Genomic DNA, 21,298 nt, shown 5'->3' on the forward strand with positions numbered 1-21,298 from the left:
TTTAAAGTTCCATTAGCAAATTCTTCAGCTGTCGAGGACACAGTGAAGATTTTGAATGAGTTTCAAATAGAACGCACATGAAGAATTTGTGAATAGATTGGGTTGAGTATAGCATAGAGGGGGAAGGGTCCGATCACATTCACTTAGTAGAAGAAGCAACTTGAAGAAATAACCATAAGTGAATGCTGTAGAGGACATAAACTCATATATATATATATATATATATATATATATATATATATATATATATAAAACGACAGAAACAATGAAGATTTTGCAAAGTTGAAGAATTTGAAAAACTGAAGAATTTCAAAAACTGAGGAATTTCAAAAATGAAGATTTTCAACTTTGGTGGTGGCGTGACGCACCGTATAAGAATGATAATTTCAGACACCGCGTACAATTGTCGTAGGGTTCTGAGAATCAAATTCTTCATTAATTTCTTCACACTTAGATTGTTATTCTTCATTGATTGAAGAAAAATGTTTCTTCATGTGTTGCACATCTAAGTCATCAATTTTGCATAAGTGTCAGGATGTGTGTCCTTTTCAGAGAACATTCGAAGATTCTAAGATATTTAGCTCACACCGCAACTTGCTAAATCTCTTCTCATCCAAGGGCTTTGTGAAGATATCGGCTAGCTGTTCTTCAGTCTTCACGTGCTTGATGGAGATGTCGCCCTTCAACACATGATCACGAAGAAAATGATGACGAATCTGAATGTGCTTTGTCTTCGAGTGCTGAACTGGGTTGTGAGCAATCTTGATTCCACTCTCATTGTCACAGAGGAGAGGCACATTCTTCATGTTGATGCCATAGTCCTTGAGGATTTGCTTCATCCATAGAAGTTGAGCACAGCAAGAACCAGCAGCAATGTACTCAGCCTCTGCAGTAGACAGTGATACGCAGTTCTGTTTCTTCGAGGACCAACAGACCAAAGATCGTCCGAGGAAATGACAAGTACCAGATGTTGACTTGCGGTCCACATGATCACCAGCATAGTCAGAGTCAGAATATCCAATGAGATCAAAGGTAGAGCCCTTGGGGTACCATAATCCTAGTGTTGGTGTGTGAGCTAGATATCGAATAATATGCTTCACAGCCTTATGGTGTGATTCCTTCGGTGTAGCTTGAAATCGGGCACACATGCAAACACTAAGCATTATATCTGGCCTAGATGCACATAAGTACAATAAAGAACCAATCATGGAGCGGTATACCTTGTGATCGAAGTCAATACCATTTTCATCAGTGCATAGATGGCCATTTGTGGGCATAGGAATTTTGACGCCTTTGCAATCTTGCATGCCGAATTTCCTCAGAACATCCTTGAGGTATTTCTCCTGAGATATGAATATGCCATTGTGTTGTTGACGAATTTGAAGACCTAAAAAGAATTTCAACTCTCCCATCATAGACATTTGATATTCTTCACTCATCATATAGGCAAATTCATCACTATAACGTTGGTCAGTACAGCCAAAGATAATATCATCAACGTATATTTGGCACACAAACAGTTCACCATCATAAGATTTAGTAAAGAGAGTAGGATCGAATGAACCGGGTGTGAAGCCATTCTTCACGAAGAATTCCTTCAAAGTATCATACCACGCCCGAGGGGCCTGCTTGAGGCCATATAGGGCCTTGTTGAGCCTGAAGACTTTGTCAGGATTCTTTGGATCTTCAAAACCTGGGGGTTGAGCAACATATACTTCCTCCTCAAGATTACCATTGAGGAATGCACTTTTCACATCCATTTGATATAAAGTGATATTATGATGGTTAGCGTAAGCAAGTAATATGTGAATAGCCTAAAGTCTAGCAACAGGTGCAAAAGTTTCATCGAAATCAATTCCATCAACCTGTGTGTAGCCTTGAGCTACAAGTCGTGCCTTGTTCCTCACCACAAGGCCATTTTCATCTTGCTTGTTGCGGTAGATCCACTTTGTGCCGATGATATTATGCTTGCAAGGATCTGGATGTTTGACCAGTTTCCAGACATTGTTGAGCTCGAATTGATGTAATTCTTCTTGCATGGCCTGAATCCACTCAGGCTCCAGAAAAGCTTCATCTACCTTAGTGGGCTCTGTAATAGAGACAAAAGCATAGTGCCCACAAAAGTTAGATAAATGTGAAGCTTTTGAGCGTGTGAGAGGACCTGGCGCTCGAATGTCATCGATGATCTTTTCCACTTGCACTTCTTTTGCAATGCGAGGATGAGCTGGTTGTCGTTGAGGAATTTGATCAGCATTTTCATCAGGTGCACCAGCTCGATTTTCTTCATGTTCTGGAATGAATTCTTTAACAGATTCTTCGGTAGGAATAACATCCTCAGTAGCCTTGAACTTGATAGAATCCTCAGGTGTTGGTTCATCTATCACAGAAGGTAGGCGCTCTCTTTGTGAGCCATTAGTTTCATCAAACCGCACATCTACAGTTTCAACAACCTTGTGAAGAACGTTGTTGAAGACTCTGTAGGTGTGCGAGTCCTTTCCGTAACCAAGCATAAAACCTTCATGTGCTTTCGGTGCAAATTTAGCATTGTGATGAGGATCTCTAATCCAACATTTAGCACCGAAGACTTTGAAATAACACACATTGGGTTTCTTGTCAGTGAGGAGTTCATAGGCAGTCTTCTTGAAGAATTTGTGAAGATATACCCGATTGATGATGTGGCACGCAGTATCAATTGCATCAATCCAAAAACGACGAGGCGTTTTGTATTCATCAAGCATAGTGCGAGCCATTTCAGCGAGGGTTCTATTCTTGCGCTCCACGACGCCATTCTGCTGAGGAGTATAAGGAGCAGATAACTCATGAGTAATACCAAGTTTATCAAGATAGCCATCAAGACCGGAATTCTTGAACTCGGTTCCATTGTCAGTTCTGATGTGCTTGATCTTCACACCAAAGTTGGTTGAAGCCCTCGAGGAAAATCGTTTGAAGATTTCCTGCACTTCATGTTTGTAAGTGACAATGTGTACCCATGTGTAATGAGAATAGTCATCAACAATAACAAAGCCATATAGAGATGCATTGTTTGAAACAGCAGAATAATGATTAGGACCAAAGAGATCCATGTGAAGCAATTCAAATGGACGAGTAGTGGTCATGATAGTCTTCGCTGGATGCTTGGCCTTTGTCATCTTTCCAGCTTCACAAGCTCCGCATAAGTGATCCTTGAGGAATTTGACATTTTCAATGCCAATGACATGCTTCTTCTTTGCAAGCGTGTTCAGATTCTTCATGCCAGCATGACCAAGTCGTCGATGCCATAGCCAGCCTTCTGAAGCTTTTGCAAGTAAGCACACGGCTGGTTGTGGTCCTATAGAGAAATCAACAATATACAGATCTCCTCTCCTAAAGCCTTCAAAGAATTTGGAATGGTCAGCTTCCATGATCACAACACAACGATACTTGCCAAAGACAACAACCATATAAAGATCACAAAGCATTGAGACAGACATGAGGTTGTATCCTAAGGACTCGACAAGCATGACTTTGTCCATGTGTCGATCCTTTGAGATCGCAACCTTACCTAGACCCAATACCTGACTTTTGCCTTTGTCGGCGAAGATGATATGCTTCAGATGTGACGGTAATAAAGGAGCATCCATCAATAGACTCTTGTCACCCGTCATGTGATTTGTACATCCACTATCTAGAACCCACTCATTGGCTTTGGGCTGATCATCCTGCAGATGAATTAGTGCAACTTACGATCTCATATACTTCATCAGTGAAGAATATGATATCAAGTTCATCAGATGAATTTCATCAAGCAGTAAAACAAATATTTCAGTAGGAGGACGTGTGAAATGAAAGTTCATTTCATCATGATTCGCCTATGTCCTTTCAGGCATTTTTGTCAGGCCTACAGCAAATTCTTCAGACGTTTAAAGCACGTCTGGAGACCTGACCCTGCATTGGAGATTAGTTCTTTTTCTTCACCACCCACATCTGAAGGGGTGGCATAGAGTTCATCACTCTGCGAGCACCATATGAGAAAGGTGGCATAGAGGCCAATCCATTTCGTTTCACATAAGAGGGGTTAGGGTAAGCATATGAATAAGCAGAGAAATTCTTCGAGGACTTATGAACATAATGATTTGAAGAATAATGTGCATATTCATAGCCCTTAGCTCTACCCTGCGAAACAGAAGGGTTAGCACGATGATGTTCATATGAGGACTTTGATCCACTTGAGGAATTTGATCCATGTGAAGAATTAGGTCCATATGAAGAATTGGATCTGGGGTTCCTGTTCTTCACTGGTGGTGTCATGAGGACATTTACCTGAAGACTTTCAACATAACTTTTGGGAACCCAGATTTTCTTCATAGGGGAACCGTTCCTGTAGTTAGTCCCAACATATCTAGCAAATACTTCACCATTCTGATTTTTGAAAAGTTTATAGTTGGAGTCAAATGACTCATCAGAAGAATGAGGAGATTCACATGTAAAGCTAGATGAGTTGGATGGATCAACTGGAGGTCACTTTGCAGCAACCCATGAGGTTTTGGGGTACTGCTCAGGCTTCCAATATGTTCCATCAGCATTGAGTTTCCTCTCAAAGGCAATACCCTCTTTCCTAGGGTTTCTGTTGAGGATATGCTTTTTGAGCACATCACAAAGAATCTGATGCCCTTTGAGGCTTTTGTACATGCCTGTCGTGTACAATTCCTTCAGCCCTGCATCGTTAGTGATACTAGCAATGTCCTCAGATGAGGAATTAGTGATAGAAGAGGCAGGTGGAGAATTTGTAACAGTTGAAGCATTTGAACATTCAGGTGAAGAATTAGCAGATTCACGTTCAATGCACTTTAAGCATGGAGGAACAAATTCTTCCTGAGAAGCGCTGATTTGTTGAGCAAGCAATGAATCGCGATCCTTCTTAAGATCTTCATAACTCACTCTTAGATTCTCAAGATCTTGCTTTCTTTGAAGAAGTTCAAGAGAAAGTTTCTCGTGATCAGATAAGAGAGCGTTATGATGACCTTGAAGATCGTCAAACTTGGAATGGAGTCCCTGAGGACTTTCAGCCAAGGCTTTTGACTGATCCATTTCTTCACCCAACATATCATCACTCTTATTTAGCATGTAATGAACTTTTTCCAGAGCTCTTTGTTGTTTAGTGGCAAGGGAAGCAAGTTTATCATAGCAAGGTCCAAATTCATCGCCAGATTCATCATCATTGGACTCGGATAGGTAGCATTCGTTTACCTTAGCACTTGTTGCCATAAGGCAGGGGTTGGACGATGATGATTCTGGTTCGAATGTCATCTCTTTGAGAGATTCCTTGTAATCATCAAGCCAAGGATCATGACGATTTAGATGTCCATCATAGACCTCAGAGAGACGGTCCCAGATTAGGTTCACGTGATTGAGATGCATGACGTTCCTGAATTGATTTCGGGACAGACTTGTGCAGATGACATCCTTCGCTGTGAGGTTGAGAAGAGTGTACTTGCGAATATCATCAACTTCAGCCATCTTGCATAGATCGGTAAGACCGATCTCGGTGACGGTCCATAGTTCGTTGTCCATAGCCATGAGTCGCTTCTTCATCATGGCCTTCCATCGAGGATACTCATGACCGTCAAAGATGGGGCAGGAAACGTTCCTCAATCCGATAGTCAACATAACTAGAACTCCAGGTGGTTAAACCAAAATCACACAGAACAAGGGAGTACCTTGCTCTGATACCAATTGAAAGTGCATTATATCGACTAGAGGGGGGGTGAATAGGCGATTTTTATGAATTCTTCACTAAGGAATTTGTCAGTGAGGAAATTCCTTAGCGAAGAACTACTAGCAGCGGAATAAGTACTCAGAAGTAAGCATAACAGGATACAGACATAGTCATCATGATGAAATGAAGACAAGCACAGAGTACAGGAAGCGTAAACACAGGATAACATAAGATGAAGACAAACAGACTAAAGAAATTGAACTGAGGAAATTGAGAAAGTCTTCAGTCAAAGTCTTCAAACACAGATATGAACAATCACTCAACACAGTAATGAGGAAATGAAAGAGTTGAGGGATTAGAACCAGTAAGGTTGGTGAAGAAAATGATTTGGTAGACCAGTTACAACTGCTGTCTCAGTTGTACGTCTGGTTGGAGCGGCTGAGTATTTAAACTCGAGGACACACAGTCCCGGACACCCAGTCGCTGAGCACGCAGCTCAGGACACCAAGTCCTCACCATATTCTACTTGAACTAAGGTCACACAGACCTCGTCCAATCACTCGTGGTAAGTCTTCAGGCGACTTCCAAACCTTCACAGACTCGGTCACTCGGCGATCCACAATTCCTCTTGGATGCTCTAGACCATGACGCCTAACCGTCTGGAAGAAGCACAGTCTTCAAAGGTAACAAGTGTCGGATCCACGCAGGATCAATCTCTTCAGTGATGCTCAATCACTTTGGGTTTGTAGGTGTTTGGGTTTGGGGTTTTTCCTCACTCGATTATTTTCGCTCAAAGTCCTCGGAGGATGGGTTGCTCTCAAATGACAAGTGTCAGTTTCTCTCGGAGCAGCCAACCAGCTCGTGGTTGTAGGGGGTGGCTATTTATAGCCTAGGGAGCAGCCCGACATGATAAGACATAAATGCCCTTGTCTGATATGACCATTAGGTGGATAAGATATTTTGGGACAGCTGGCGCGCAGCACAGCAACGGTCGGAAATTTGACTATCAAATTCCTCAGGGCTATCATATTCCTCACTGTGTAGGCAATCCGCACTGGCGAATTCCTAACTCCTCAGTCAGAACAAATTCCACAGCGACCAGAAGAACTTCGTCTCTGTCACTGAAGAAATTGACTGAACTGTATGAGATTTCCAAAGGCTTCACTCGAAGGGTTTGGTAGGTGTAGGATTTTGAGTTGAGCATCACATGGAAATTTTTCCTTAGTATTTCCTCGACCCCCTTTAACATTACGGTGTTTCCTATGACTCAAGAAAGAGAAAAACAAAACTATGAAAACGAAAGTCTTCAAGCTTCATATTCCTCGCATGAATATCAAGTCTTCACGGATACACCAATTTCTTCACTTTCAAAGTCTTCATGAAAGTCTTCAGGAATACCAAAATCTTCAGTCGAAGATATTCATTTTTAGGGATCGACTTTCTCTGTAAAGATCAAACTCCTCATAGACTTATAGACCTGTGTACACTTACAAACACATTAGTCCCTTAACCTATAAGTCTTCAATACACCAAAATCACTAAGGGGCACTAGATGCACTTACACAACGCAACAACAACAGCGAGCAAACCAAACACCCATTGAGGGAGTCCTAGACTAAGGGGTCCTCGGATAGCCGAATTATATACATTGGCCGGACTGTTGGACTATGAAGATACAAGATAGAAGACTTCGTCCCATGCTCGGATGGGACTCTACTTTGCGTGGAAGGCAACCTTGGCGATTCGGATATATAGATTCATTTCTTTGTAACCGACTTTTTACAACCCTAGCCCCCCCCCCGGTGTTTATATAAACCGGAGGGTTTGGACTTCTAGGGTTTAGCAACAATCATAACCTCATAGGCTAGACATCTAGGGTTTAGCCATTATGATCTCGTGGTAGATCAACTCTTGTAATACTCATATTCATCAAGATCAATCAAGCAGGAAGTAGGGTATTACCTCCATAGAGAGGGCCCGAACCTGGGTAAACATTGTGTCCCCCGCCTCCTGTTACCATTAGCCTTAGATGCACAGTTCAGGACCCTCTACCCGAGATCCACCGATTTTGACACCGACATTGGTGCTTTCATTGAGAGTTCCGTTGTGTCGTCGAAGATAGGCTTGATGGCTCCGTCAATCATCTACAACAACACAATCCAAGGGGAGATTTTTCTTCCCGGACAGATCTTCGTATTCGGCGGCTTCACACTTCGGACCAACTCGCTTGGCCATCTAGAGAAAATTGATAGCTATGCCCCTGGCCATCAGGTCAGATTTGGAAGCCTGAATTTTGTGGCCGATATCCATGGAGACTTGATCTTCAATGGGTTTGGGACCATGACGGCTGCCCCCGGCCACCACGATGAACATGACCTAGATCTGTCATCGGGCCACACACAGGAGATAGCGCCTGTGACCGCCCTGGCCCTAGAGCCAAAGTGGACTGCGTCGTCCGAGGACGGGAAGCTTAACCCCGCCAAGGAGGCCGCAGACTCAGCGGTGCTTGAGCCGCACACAGACCCAACATCAAGCTGGGCTTGTGTCGCCGGATCCTCGGACTCGTCTCCGGCCATGGGTTCCGGACTGCCTGCATCCGCACCCATTGAACCTGATTGGGCGTTGGTCTTGGAGTTCTGCTCCGCAGACATCTTCCAACACTCGCCCTTTGGTGATGTGTTGAGCTCATCAAAATCCCTCTCCTTGTCGGGATATTCTCGGCCGAACTATGTTAGGTTCGAATGGGAAGCAAACGATGAAGAACTTTGCGTCCCACCCACCACCCACTTAATAGCCACTGTCGACGACTTAACCGACGTGCTCGACTACGACTCCGAAGACATCGACGGTATGGACGACGATCCCAGAGAGGAGCAAGAACCACCGCATATAGGGCATTGGACAGCCACCTCCTCGTACGACATATACATGGTGGATACACCCAAAGAAAACAACGGCGATGATGAAAATCCAGTCGAGGATAAACCTCCTGAGAAACAGCCGAAGCACCAACGTCAGCGGCGCTGCTCTAAGCCACACCGCAGTAAAAATAGCAACACCGTCACAGAAGAGGACAACACTCCGGACGGTACCGAAAACAATGAAGACCCCATTGAGCCAACCTCCGAACAGGAGGAACGAGAAGATGGGCGAGTGAGCCCTGATGAATAGGCCATGAACGAAGACTCAGAGGATAGCAACTACCTCCCGCCCTCCGAGGATGAGGTGAGCCTCGGCGACAAAGATTTCATCGTGCCTGGGGAGCCCGCCGAACAGGAACGCTTTAAGCGTCAGCTAATTGCCACCGCAAGAAACCTGAAAAAGAAGCAGCAGCAGCTTCAAGCTGATCAAGATCTGCTCAATGGAAGATGGACTGATGTCCTAGCAGCCGAGGAATATGGCCTCGGGCGCCCAACCAAAAGCTACCCGAAGCGCAAACTGTTACCACAGTTCGATGACAAGGCGCTGGAGCCCATCCTACCAAGGTACGATGCGGCTGACCGACCACCACGTGGACGGGACAAAGCGGCACCTCGAGCCGAACACCAGCCCGCATTACCTCGCCGAATAAACAGAAATACAACAACTCGGGGATATACACATGACCTGCAGTGCGATTTGGAAAAGAGAGCAGGTCAGACCAGATCCAGCTACGGATCACGAGGGCGTGCCCCGATGCGCGACCATGGCCATCCGGCTGAACGTGACAAACATAACCACGTCTGGGCCAAAAATCACAGACGAACTCCATCCGAGCTACGTCATGACTTGGCAAGATATAGAGTGCCGCACACCCCCTCTGCTTCACTGATGAAGTAATGGGACATGATTTCCCAGAAGGGTTTAAACTAGTGAACATTGAATCATACGATGGCACAACAGACCCAGCGATGTGGATTGAGGATTTTCTTCTCCACATTCATATGGCCCGCGGTGACGATCTTCACGCCATCAAATACCTCCCACTCAAACTCAAGGGACCAGCCAGATAATGGTTAAATAGTCTGCCCAAAAACTCCATTGGCAGCTGGGAGGAATTGGAGGACGCCTTCCTCAACAACTTCCAAGGCACATATGTCCGACCTTCGGATGCCGATGACTTAAGTCACATAATCCAACAGCCCGGAGAGTCAGCCAGGAAATTCTGGACTCAGTTCTTAACTAAAAAGAACCATATCATCGATTGTCCGGGCGCTGAAGCCCTAGCAGCCTTTAAACATAGCATTCGCGACGAATGGCTGGCCAGACACCTCAGCCAGGAAAAACTGAAGTCCATGTTAGCCCTTACGGCACTCATGACCCGCTTCTATGCGGGCGAAGACAGCTGGCGAGCCCGTAGCAACAACAATACAAGCGAACCTGGCACTTCTGAAGCCAGAAACAGCAACGGCAAGCCCGACACAATAGACATAAGCGTCGAAACAACGGTGGTAGTACCGAAGACACGATGATCAACGCCAGATTCAGCGGCTCTAAGTCCAGTCAGCGGAAGAAGCCATTTAAAAGGAACAATCTGGGACCGTCCAGTCTGGACCGCATACTAGATCAACCATGACAAATCCATGGCACTCCGGATAAACCAGCCAGTCATACCAACAGGGAATGTTGGGTTTTCAAACAGGCCGGCAAGTTAAATGCCGAGAATAAGGAGAAAGGGTCGCAAAGCAAGGACGATGACGAGGAACCCCGAGCACCGAACACAGGGGGACAGAAGAAATCCCCCCCCCCAAGTCAAAATAGTGAACATGATATACGCCACCCACATCCCCAAGAGGGAGCGCAAGCGCGCACTCAGGGACGTCTACACGATGGAGCCAGTCGCCCCAAAGTTCAACCCATGGTCCTCCTGTCCGATCACCTTTGATCGCAGGGACCATCCGACCAGTATCCGTCATGGCGGTTTAGCGGCACTGGTCCTTGACCCAATTATTGATGGATTCCACCTCACACGAGTCCTCATGGATGGAGGCAGCAGCCTGAACCTGCTCTATCAGGATACAGTGCGCAAAATGGGTATCGATCCCTCAAGGATCAAGCCCACAAAAACCACCTTTAAAGGTGTCATACCAGGTGTAGAGGCCTGTTGTACGGGCTCAATCACACTGAAAGTGGTCTTCGGATCCCCGGATAATTTCCGAAGCAAAGAGCTAATCTTCGACATCATCCCCTTCCGAAGTGGTTATCATGCACTGCTCAGACGAACCGCATTTGCTCGATTCAATGCGGTGCCGCACTATGCCTACCTTAAGCTCAAGATGCCCGGACCTCGCGGTGTTATAACAGTCAATGGAAATACGGAGCGCTCCCTCCATACTGAGGAGCACACCGCAGCCCTTGCAGCAGAAGTACAGAGCAGCCTTCTTAGGCAGAACCTCAATTCGGCAATAAAGCCCCTGGACACCATCAAGCGAGTCCGAACTACTCTGCAGCAGGACCGTCCGACTTGTCTAGAGCTCAACTAGCAATTCGTTCTTCGTCCTAGTCCCAATCAAGCGGTGAAATTCGTGCCACGCATACATAACACTACGCACTTAAAATACCATGGGCATGGACGGAGGCACAGCTAGACCAGGGTCCACAATGCGGCGCAACCGCCCCTGGATCCACATACTTCACTTTTTCTCTTTCTTTCAGGTTTTTTCCCTTCTCGAGGCTTTTCTGATAACCTGATCATCGGACCCATCGCGGGACGAATACACCAAGAAGGCAAGGAGCTTTGACATACAAGGGAATCCCCAGGTGGTCTCTGCTAACGATCCTTATACCTGTTTTACATACCCGCACACAGCTCGCTCTTGGTCATGGCATGTCAAATAGCCCTATTTGCTTCTCGCACTACTTGTACACATACGCCTTGACATATTAACCAAATTACAATGGGAAAATAATTTGCAGCATCAGCTTATTACTTAATTTTTTCTTTATCTGTTTATTTATTATCAATTGCACCCGTACATTCTGGTACGCCTTAATTCGTGAGGGGCTTCATTGTACCCCATAACAGGGCAAGAAAGTCTGAACACTTTTATAGTACAGTTCGACACCCCGAACTTATAACATTATATGCATCGGCTCCGAATCATGTCTTTGGTCAATAGTTGGGTTGCTCGGCTCCTGTGCTTACTACCTTACGTTCCGCTATATCGGCTAGGGTAGTAAAGGGAGAACTACTGCGATTGTGTCCCAGTTCTTCCGGACGAGCACCTTAGTAGAGAAACCGAAAACTAACTGTCATGATGCGGCGAGAGTTGGTTAGCTGTTCAAGAGGTTTCAAATCCTTAGAGATTTTCTATGCTTTATGCGAGGAATCGGTTATTGTCCGATTAGGCGTGTTTAACGCCCCAACTTCAGCCTTTCGAATACTAGGGGTTGTGCCAAAAATTTAAAATTATTAAACTCCTATGGCTAAGTGAGGGTGATAAAGCCGTATAGTCTGATTGCCTTGTTCGTTGTGCTAAACACCTCCTTAAAGGACCAAAAACTTGGATAAAGAGTGTTTAGATTTATCCCGAACACCCCTGTACTAGCTACATGGGGGCAGAAGCCGACGACTGGCCAACTCTTAGATTTCATAAACGGCCGCACAGGAGGTAAAATTTTAAATAAACAAGCATTATATTATATAAATATCTTGTTTCATATTACAGGGCAGGATCAAATGAATGTTTTCATGGGAATATAACATCCTTTGCACATTGCTCCGCCACAAGGCGGGATCCCTCCAAGACACTATCAAATTACAGTTTGGGTCGGCGGTGCTCCTTTCCCTAAGGTGGCCCCTCGGTCATCAGCTTCTTGCCATCCATCTTCGCCCAGTGCACCTTGGCGTGGGCAAAGACCATCCGCGCACCTTCAATGCAGATCGACCGCTTTATAACTTCAAGCCGTGGACAGGCATTCACAAGCCGCTTCACGAGTCCGAAGTACCTGCTGGGCATGGGCTCGGCAGGCCATAGCCGGACTATAAGGTCCTTCATGGCTAGTTCGGCTGCCTTGTGCAGCTCAACTAGTTGTTTCAGCTGGTCGCTAAAGGGCATCGGATGTTCTGGTCCAAGGTATTGCGACCATAACAGCTTCTCCGTAGAGCTCCCTTCTTCGGCTCGATAAAACTCGGCAGCATCTGATATGCTGCACGGCAGATCCGTGAATGCCCCTAGAGAGCTCCAAATCTGGGTAAGTAAAAGGAATGTCTCCTTCACATACTTGCTTTGCATAATGAAAGCCTTATCCACCGCGATCTTCTTGGCCGCCTGGATTTCCTGGAGGGCACTGTGGGCTTCGGCTCGGGCGTCTTGCACGCTCTGGCGGGCCTTGGCAAGTTCGGACTCTTGAGTCTTAGAATCATGCTCCAAGGACCCGTACTTCTTGACGATGTCTTGGAACTCTTGCTGGACCTCGCTAACCCGGGCCTCTTGCTCCTCGCGCGCGGCCCGTTCCTTGGTCGCTTTGTCCTCGGCCTCAACCAACACATTCTTAAGGGCTGCCACCTCAGTAGTGGCCCCTGATAAAGTTCATGACACTTTAGTCAGGGCGAACAATTCATCCTTCCTAATTATACATGCAGGTTACTATATACCTTTGTTTTCTTCCAACTGCTTCTTCACGAGGCCGAGCTCTTCCTTGGCCCGCTCCAGGTTCTACTTCAGTCCGGAGACCTCCGCAGTATGAGCGGCAGCAGCTAGCAGCGACACCTCCTTATTCACATAGACATCTTATGTTAGACTCCTGCGAAAATTATTTGATCCTTTGTTCGGCTTTTCTTTCCGAACACCAAACAGAGCATCGGGGGCTACTATCTACACTGTGACATTCTTTCTCAATTATATTACTTACCTCAAAGCCTGTTAGAAGGCTAGTGCAGGCTTCGGTTAACCCACTTTTCGTGGCCTGGACCTTCCCAATCATCGCACCCATTAGGGTACGGTGTTCATCAACCATGGAAGCACCTTTCAACGCTTCCAACAACCTGTCTGGTACCTCTGGTTGGACAGAGGTCACCGGCAGCATAGGCGTGCCCCTTCTCTTCGAAGGGGGTTGCTCGCTTGATTCCAGAACCATAGGGTCTCCGAAATTGTATACGCACGAGGGCTGAATTGAATATGGCCACCATCGTCAGTATCCATCGGGGCCTGCTCCCCCATGTGTCCGGCAGCCAAGGCTTCACCCTCTGGTGCCTCCTGTACGGCCGCTGAATTCTCTCCCGGGACGGGGATCCTTCAGGACAATGATTCGGCTCCATCCAGGTCCTGGGGAGAGGTGGCCGATGGAAGGGTCTCGCTGTTCATCGCCGCGGGGTCCAGCGAATTCTCTAATGAGGACCGCTCAAGGTGGGACTGAGCCGGACTGCAAGTGCGTAATGTAAGCACATTAAAATAATAGAGTCAAAAATGCGGATACAAAAACATGTCCGTACAATTACGATTTGGCCAGGGCTTCTCCCTGGGCTGCCACTCCCACCTGCTGCTGGTAGCTGCTGTGGAGCTGTCCGGAAAGGAAGCTTTCCCTTTCTTGGATGCCTCGGCCTCCGGAAGTGTGGGGGTCGTCCTTTTCTTTTTTTCCCTATGGGAGGGGAGCGGATTTCTTCCTCTTCCTTCTCTTCTTCGTCATCTTCGGCAGAGGAGCACGCCTCGGCATCTTCGGATGTCACGTCCGAAGTACCCTTATGGCGGAGACCACTTCTGGTCCCCTTGGCCTTCTTCTTGGCTTTCTTCTCTGGCACCTTGTAAGGCACCGGAAACAGCATCTTTGTCAGGAGTGAGGTCTTTGGGCCTTCGGTCAACGGGGTCGGACAGTCGATTTGTTCCGCTATCTTTGTCCAATCCTGAAATAATCAATAGAGAGACTTAGATGCCTTCCTCTAATATTTGAGTAAAGGGAACACCTTGAAAACGTGAAAGGACTTACAGGATTTGCAGGGTGAGTTAGGTCGTGCCCATGATCCTCGTCCGTGGCCGGCGGCACCTCGTTGGCCTTGAAGAGCACCTTCCATATATCTTTGTGCGTCGTGTCGAAGAGTTCTAACAGAGTCCGGTGCTTCGCCGGATCGTATTCCCACATGTGTCAAGTCCGGTGTTGGCATGGAAGAATCTGGCGGACAAGCATAACCTGGACCATGTCGACGAGCTTGACTTTCTTGATTATCATATTCTGGACGCGCATCTAGAGCGCTGTCAGCTCGTCCGGAGAGCCCCAGGGCAGGCCCTTCTCTTGCCAGGAGGTGAGTGAGGGAGTCCTGGATTAGGGGGTGTCCGGATGACCGGACTAAGACCTTTGGCCGGACTCCTGGACTATGAAGATACAATATTTAAGACTTCGTCCCGTGTCCGGATGGGACATTCCTTGGTGTGGAAGGCAAGCTTGGCGATACGGATATGTAGATCTCCTCCCATTGTAACCGACTCTATGTAACCCTAGCCCTCTCCGGTGTCTATATAAACCAGAGAGTTTTAGTCCGTAGGACGAACAACAATCATACCATAGGCTAGCTTCTAGGGTTTAGCCTCTCTGATCTCGTGGTAGATCTACTCTTGTACTACCCATATCATCAATATTAATCAAGCAGGAGTAGGGTTTTACCTCCATCAAGAGGGCCCGAACCTGGGTAAAAACATCGTGTCCCTTGTCTCCTGTTACCATCCGCCTAGACACACAGTTCGGGACCCCCTACCCGAGATCCGCCGGTTTTGACACCGACATTGGTGCTTTCATTGAGAGTTCCTCTGTGTCGTCACCTTTAGGCCCGATGGCTTCTCCGATCATCAACAATGATGCGGTCCAGGGTGAGACTTTTCTCCCCGGACAGATCTTCGTATTCGGTGGCTTTGCACTGCGGGCCAATTTGCTTGGCCATCTAGAGCAGATCGAAAGCTACGCCCCTGGCCATCAGGTCAGATTTGGAAGTTTGAACTACACGGCTGACATCCGCGGAGACTTGATCTTCGACGGGTTCGAGCCACAGCCGAGCATGCCTCACTATCACGATGGGCATGATCTAGCTCTGCCGCCGGACAGTGCCCAGAAGGCCGCTCAGGTGTCCGCTCCGACCCTTAGCTCGGAGCCGACCGCGCCGATCAAGGACGGGTGGCTAGACACCGCCTCGGGGGCTGCAATCCCTATGGCAATCGAGCCGAACACCAGTCTTGTCCTTCGTGAAGCTCACGACTCCAAGGTGCCGGACTCCTTTCCGGATTTCGAGCCTTCCGCACCCCTTTCGATCGAACCCAATTGGGCTCCGATCATGGAGTCCACCGCCGCATACATCTTTCAGCACTCGCCCTTTGGCGACATTCTGAATTCACTAAAGTCTCTCTCTTTATCAGGAGAGCCCTGGCTAGACTACGGTCGGCAAGGTTGGGATGCGGACGACGATGAAATTCGAAGCCCACCCACCACCCACTTCGTAGCCACTGTCGATGATTTAACTGACATGCTCGACTACGACTCCGAATACATCGACGGCATGGACGACGATGCAGGAGACGACCAAGAATCAGCGCCTATAGGTCATCCATGGTTAGCGGCGCCGCTCTAAATCTCGCCAAAGCAAAAACGGCGATTCCGGCACTGGAGATAATAATACCCCGAACAGTGCCGAAGACAACCCTCATAAGAGAGCGGTAGACAGAGAGGTAGAGGACGATAATTACATGCCTCCCTCCGAAGACGAGGCAAGTCTCGCCGATGACGAATTTGTCATGCCTGAGGATCCCGTCGAACAAGAGCGTTTCTAACGCAGGCTTATGGCCACGGCGAGTAGCCTCAAGAAAAAACAGCAATAGATTAGAGCTGACCAAGACTTGCTAGCCGACAGATGGACTGAAGTCCTTGCGGCCGAAGAGTACGAACTCGAATGCCCCTCCAAGAGCTACCCCAAGCGCAGGCTGCTACCCTGATTAGAGGAGGAAGCAACTAAACCTACATCACCAGCGTATGACGCGGCCGACCGGCCACCCCGTGGCCGCGACAGAGAGGCCTCTCGGCCATCAATTCAAGCCGCACCCCGGCGCCGCTCAAAAAATACCAAGGCACGGGGAAATGCACCAGACCTGCGTGACATATTGGAGGACAAGGCAAGGCAAACAAGATCGATCTACGGATCGCGCGGGCGCCCCACGACACGTGACGATAACCATCATGCCGGATATGGCAAATACGGCCAGGCCGAACACGGCAGGCAAAGCTCATATGAGCTACGTCGTGATATAGCCCAGTACAGAGGCGCCGCACACCCACTATGCTTCATAGATGAAGTAATGGATCATCAAATCCCCGAAGGGTTTAAACCCGTCAACATCGAATCATACGATGGCACAACAGATCCTGCGGTATGGATAGAAGATTATCTCCTTCATATCGACATGGCCCGCGGAGATGATCTACATGCTATAGAATACCTCCCACTCAAGCTTAAAGGACCAGCTCGGCATTGGCTTAACAGCTTGCCAGCAGAGTCAATCGGTTGCTGGGAGGACCTGGAAGCCGCATTCCTTGACAATTTCTAGGGCACCTATGTGCGACCACCAGACGCCGATGACCTAAGCCACATAATTCAGCAGCCAGAGGAATCGGCCAGACAATTCTGGACACGGTTCCTAACCAAGAAAAATCAAATAGTCGAGTGTCCGGACGCAGAGGCCCTTGCAGTCTTCAAACATAACATCCGTGACGAATGGCTTGCCCGACACCTAGGACAGGAAAAGCCGAAATCCATGGCAGCCCTCACGACACTCATGACCCGCTTTTGCGCGGGAGAAGACAGTTGGCTAGCTCGTAGCAATAACATGACCAAGAGCCCTGGTAATTCAGATACCAAGGACAACAATGGCAGGTCGCGTCGCAACAAGCACAAGCGCCGCATTAACGGCGATAATACTGAGGAAATGGCAGTTAATGCCGGATTCAGAGGCTCTAAACCCGGTCAGCGGAAAAAGCCATTCAAAAGAAATACTCCGGGCCCATCCAGTTTAGACTGGATACTCGATCGCTCATGCCAGATACACGGCACCCCCGAACAACCAGCCAATCACACCAACAGGGATTGTTGGGTGTTCAAGCAGGCAGGCAAGTTAAGCGCCGAAAACAGAGACAAGGGGTTGCATAGCAATGATGAGGAGGAGCCCCGGCCGCTGTACATCAGAGGACAGAAGGGCTTTCCCCCACAAGTGCGGGCGATGAACATGATATACGCAACCCACATCCCCAAAAGGGAACGGAAGCGTGCGCTCAGGGACGTATATGCGTTGGAGCTAGTTGCCCCAAAGTTCAACCCATGGTCCTCCTGCCTGATCACCTTTGATCGAAGGGACCACCCCACTAGCATCCATCATGGTGGATTCGCCGCATTGGTTCTAGACCCAGTCATTGACGGATTTCACCTCACTAGAGTCCTCGTGGACGGCGGCAGCATCCTGAACCTGCTTTATCAGGATACAGTGTGAAAAATGGGCATAGATCCCTCAAGGATTAAACCCACAAAGACGACCTTTAAAGGCGTCATACCAGGTGCAGAAGCCAGCTGTATAGGCTCAGTTACACTCGAAATGGTCTTCGGATCCCCGAATAATTTCCGAAGCGAGGAGTTAATCTTCGATATAGTCCCGTTCCGCAGTGGCTATCACGCCCTGCTCGAGCGAACCGCATTTGCAAAGTTCAATGCAGTGCCGCACTATGCATACCTCAAGCTCAAGATGCCAGGCCCTCAAGGAGTCATTAGGGTCAATGGAAACACCGAACGCTCTCTCCGAACAAAGGAGCACACGGCGGCCCTCGCGGCGGAAGTACAAATTAGCCTCTCAAGGCAATTCTCCAGTCCGGCTATTAAACGTCCGGACACCGTCAAGCGCGCCAGGAGTAACCTACAACAAGACCGTCTGGCACGTTCCGAGCAAGCATAGCAGTGTGGCCCCAACCCCAGCCCTCGCGAGATTGCGAAACCAGTACCACGCGTACATAACTACACTCTAGAAATACCATGGGCATAGGGGGAGGGGCACAACTGAAGGAAATATGCCCTAGAGGCAATAATAAAGTTATTATTTATTTCTTTATATCATGATAAATGTTTATTATTCATGCTAGAATTGTATTAACCAGAAACAAAATACATGTGTGAATACATAGACAAACATAGTGTCACTAGTACGCCTCTACTTGACTAGCTCATTTATCAAAGATGGTTATGTTTCCTAGCCATGGACAAAAGAGTTGTCATTTGATTAACGAGACCACATCATTAGGAGAATGATGTGATTGACTTGACCCATTCTGTTAGCTTAGCACTTGATCGTTTAGTATATTGCTACTGCTTTCTTCATGACTTATACATGTTCCTATGACTATGAGATTATGCAACTCCCATTTACCAGAGGAACACTTTGTGTGCTACCAAACGTCACAACGTAACTGGGTGATTATAAAGGAGCTCTACAGGTGTCTCCGAAGGTACATGTTGGGTTGGCGTATTTCGAGATTAGGATTTGTCACTCCGATTGTCGGAGAGGTATCTCTGGGCCCTCTCGGTCATGCACATCACTATAAGCCTTGCAAGCAACGTAACTAATGAGTTAGTTATGGAATGATGCATTACATAACGAGTAAAGAGACTTGTCAGTAACGAGATTGAACTAGGTATTGGATACCGACAATCGAATCTCGGGCAAGTAACATACCGATGACAAAGGGAACAATGTATGTTGTTATGCGGTTTGACCGATAAAGATCTCCCTAGAATATGTGGGAGCCAATATGAGCATCCAGGTTCCGCTATTGGTTATTGACCGGAAACGTGTTTCAGTCATGTCTACATTATTCTCGACCCGTAGGGTCCGCACGCTTAAGGTTTCGATGACAGTTATATTATGAGTTTTGATGTACCAAAGGAGTTCGGTGTCTCGGATGAGATCGGGGACATGACGAGGAGTCTCAAAATGGTCGAGACGTAAAGATCGATATATTGGACGACCATATTCAGAGTTCGGAAAGGTTCCGAGTGATTCGGGTATTTTTTCGAGTACCGGAGAGTTACGGGAATTCGCCGGGGAGTATATGGGCCTTATTGGGCCATACGGGAATAGAGGAGAGAGGCCAAAAGGAAGGAGGCCTGCGCCCCCCCCCCCCCCTCTGGTCCGAATTGGACAAGGGGCGCATCCCCCTTTTCCTTCTTCCTCTCCCCCTCTTTCCCCTTCTCCTACTCCAACAAGGAAGGAGGGAGTCCTACTCCCGGTGGGAGTAGGACTCCCTGTCGGTGTCAAAACCGGCGGATCTCGGGTAGGGGGTCCCGAACTTTGCGTCTAGGCGGATGGTAACAGGAGACTAGGGACACGATGTTTTACCCAGGTTCGGGCCCTCTTGATGGAGGTAAAACCCTACGTCCTGCTTGATTGATATTGATATTGTGGATGTTTACAAGAGTGGATCTACCACGAGATCAAGGAGGCTAAACCCTAGAAGCTAGCCTATGGTATGATTGTAATGGTTGTTGTTGTGTCCCACGGACTAGAGCCATCCGGTTTATATAGACACCGGAGAGGGCTAGGGTTACATAGAGTCGGTTACAATAGTAGGAGATCTACATATCCGTATCGCCAAGCTTGCCTTCCACGCCAAGGAAAGTCCCATCCGGACACGGGACGAAGTCTTCAATCTTGTATCTTCATAGTCTTGGAGTCCGGTCGATGATGATGATAGTCCGGCCGATGATGGTAGTCCGGCTATCCGGACACCCCCTAATCCGGGACTCCCTCAGTAGCCCCCGAACCAGGCTTCAATGACGATAAGTCCAGCGTGTGTGTAGTCTTCGGTGTTGCAAGGCGGGTTCTCCATCAAGTTCTACGTACCTGCCGAACAGTGTCCGGCTTCCTCATCAATGTTGCGCGTCTTGGCTTCCACGCCCAATAATGGCCTTCCTCCACGCGTCGCGCGAATGTGAAAAGCCAGGGTGTGTTTTATGTTTTACCCCCTAGTTGTGCGAATAATCTGCCTATAAGGGAGGCAAGAATCCAGATCCAAATCGCCATCTTCCTCCTGCAAATACTCATCGGAGCGCTTTCGACCAAGAATCCCTTCCATCATGGACCGTCAACGCGGCTCCTCTTCTCGCGCTCCCAGCCCTTTGCCAAGAGATTGGAGGAGATGCTCTGTTCCGCACAACGAGCTGGTGAAGCTCCAAGCGGGGGGATATCTCCCTCCGGCCTTTATGGTTCCGGTTCGAGCTGGGCTGGCCACCTACAAAGGTGGGAAGCAAGCGGAGGTTACCCCGAGTCCCAACAAAGGGGAGCGGGTATGCTTCGTCCCCTATCTGATAAGGGGGCTTCGATTTCCTGTACATCCATTCCTCCGCAGGCTCCTGGAGTTCTATGGACTCCAGCTTCATCACCTCACGCCCGCCTCATTCCTGCACATTGCGGGTTACGTAGCTCTTAGCGAGCTATTCCTGGGCGTCGAGCCCCATTTCGCGCTGTGGAAGAGGTTGTTCTGCCTTGTACCCCGCTCTCACGAGGGGTCCATATATCAAGTGGGCGACACCGAAATATGGCGTATTGTCGGGACCGGATATCCATCCGGAACCCCTAAGAAGGCATCCGAAGACTGGCCTTCAGGATGGTT

The sequence above is a fragment of the Triticum aestivum genome, chromosome 1B (genome assembly GCF_018294505.1).
Source record: "Triticum aestivum cultivar Chinese Spring chromosome 1B, IWGSC CS RefSeq v2.1, whole genome shotgun sequence".
NCBI classification, from domain to species: Eukaryota; Viridiplantae; Streptophyta; class Magnoliopsida; order Poales; family Poaceae; genus Triticum; species Triticum aestivum.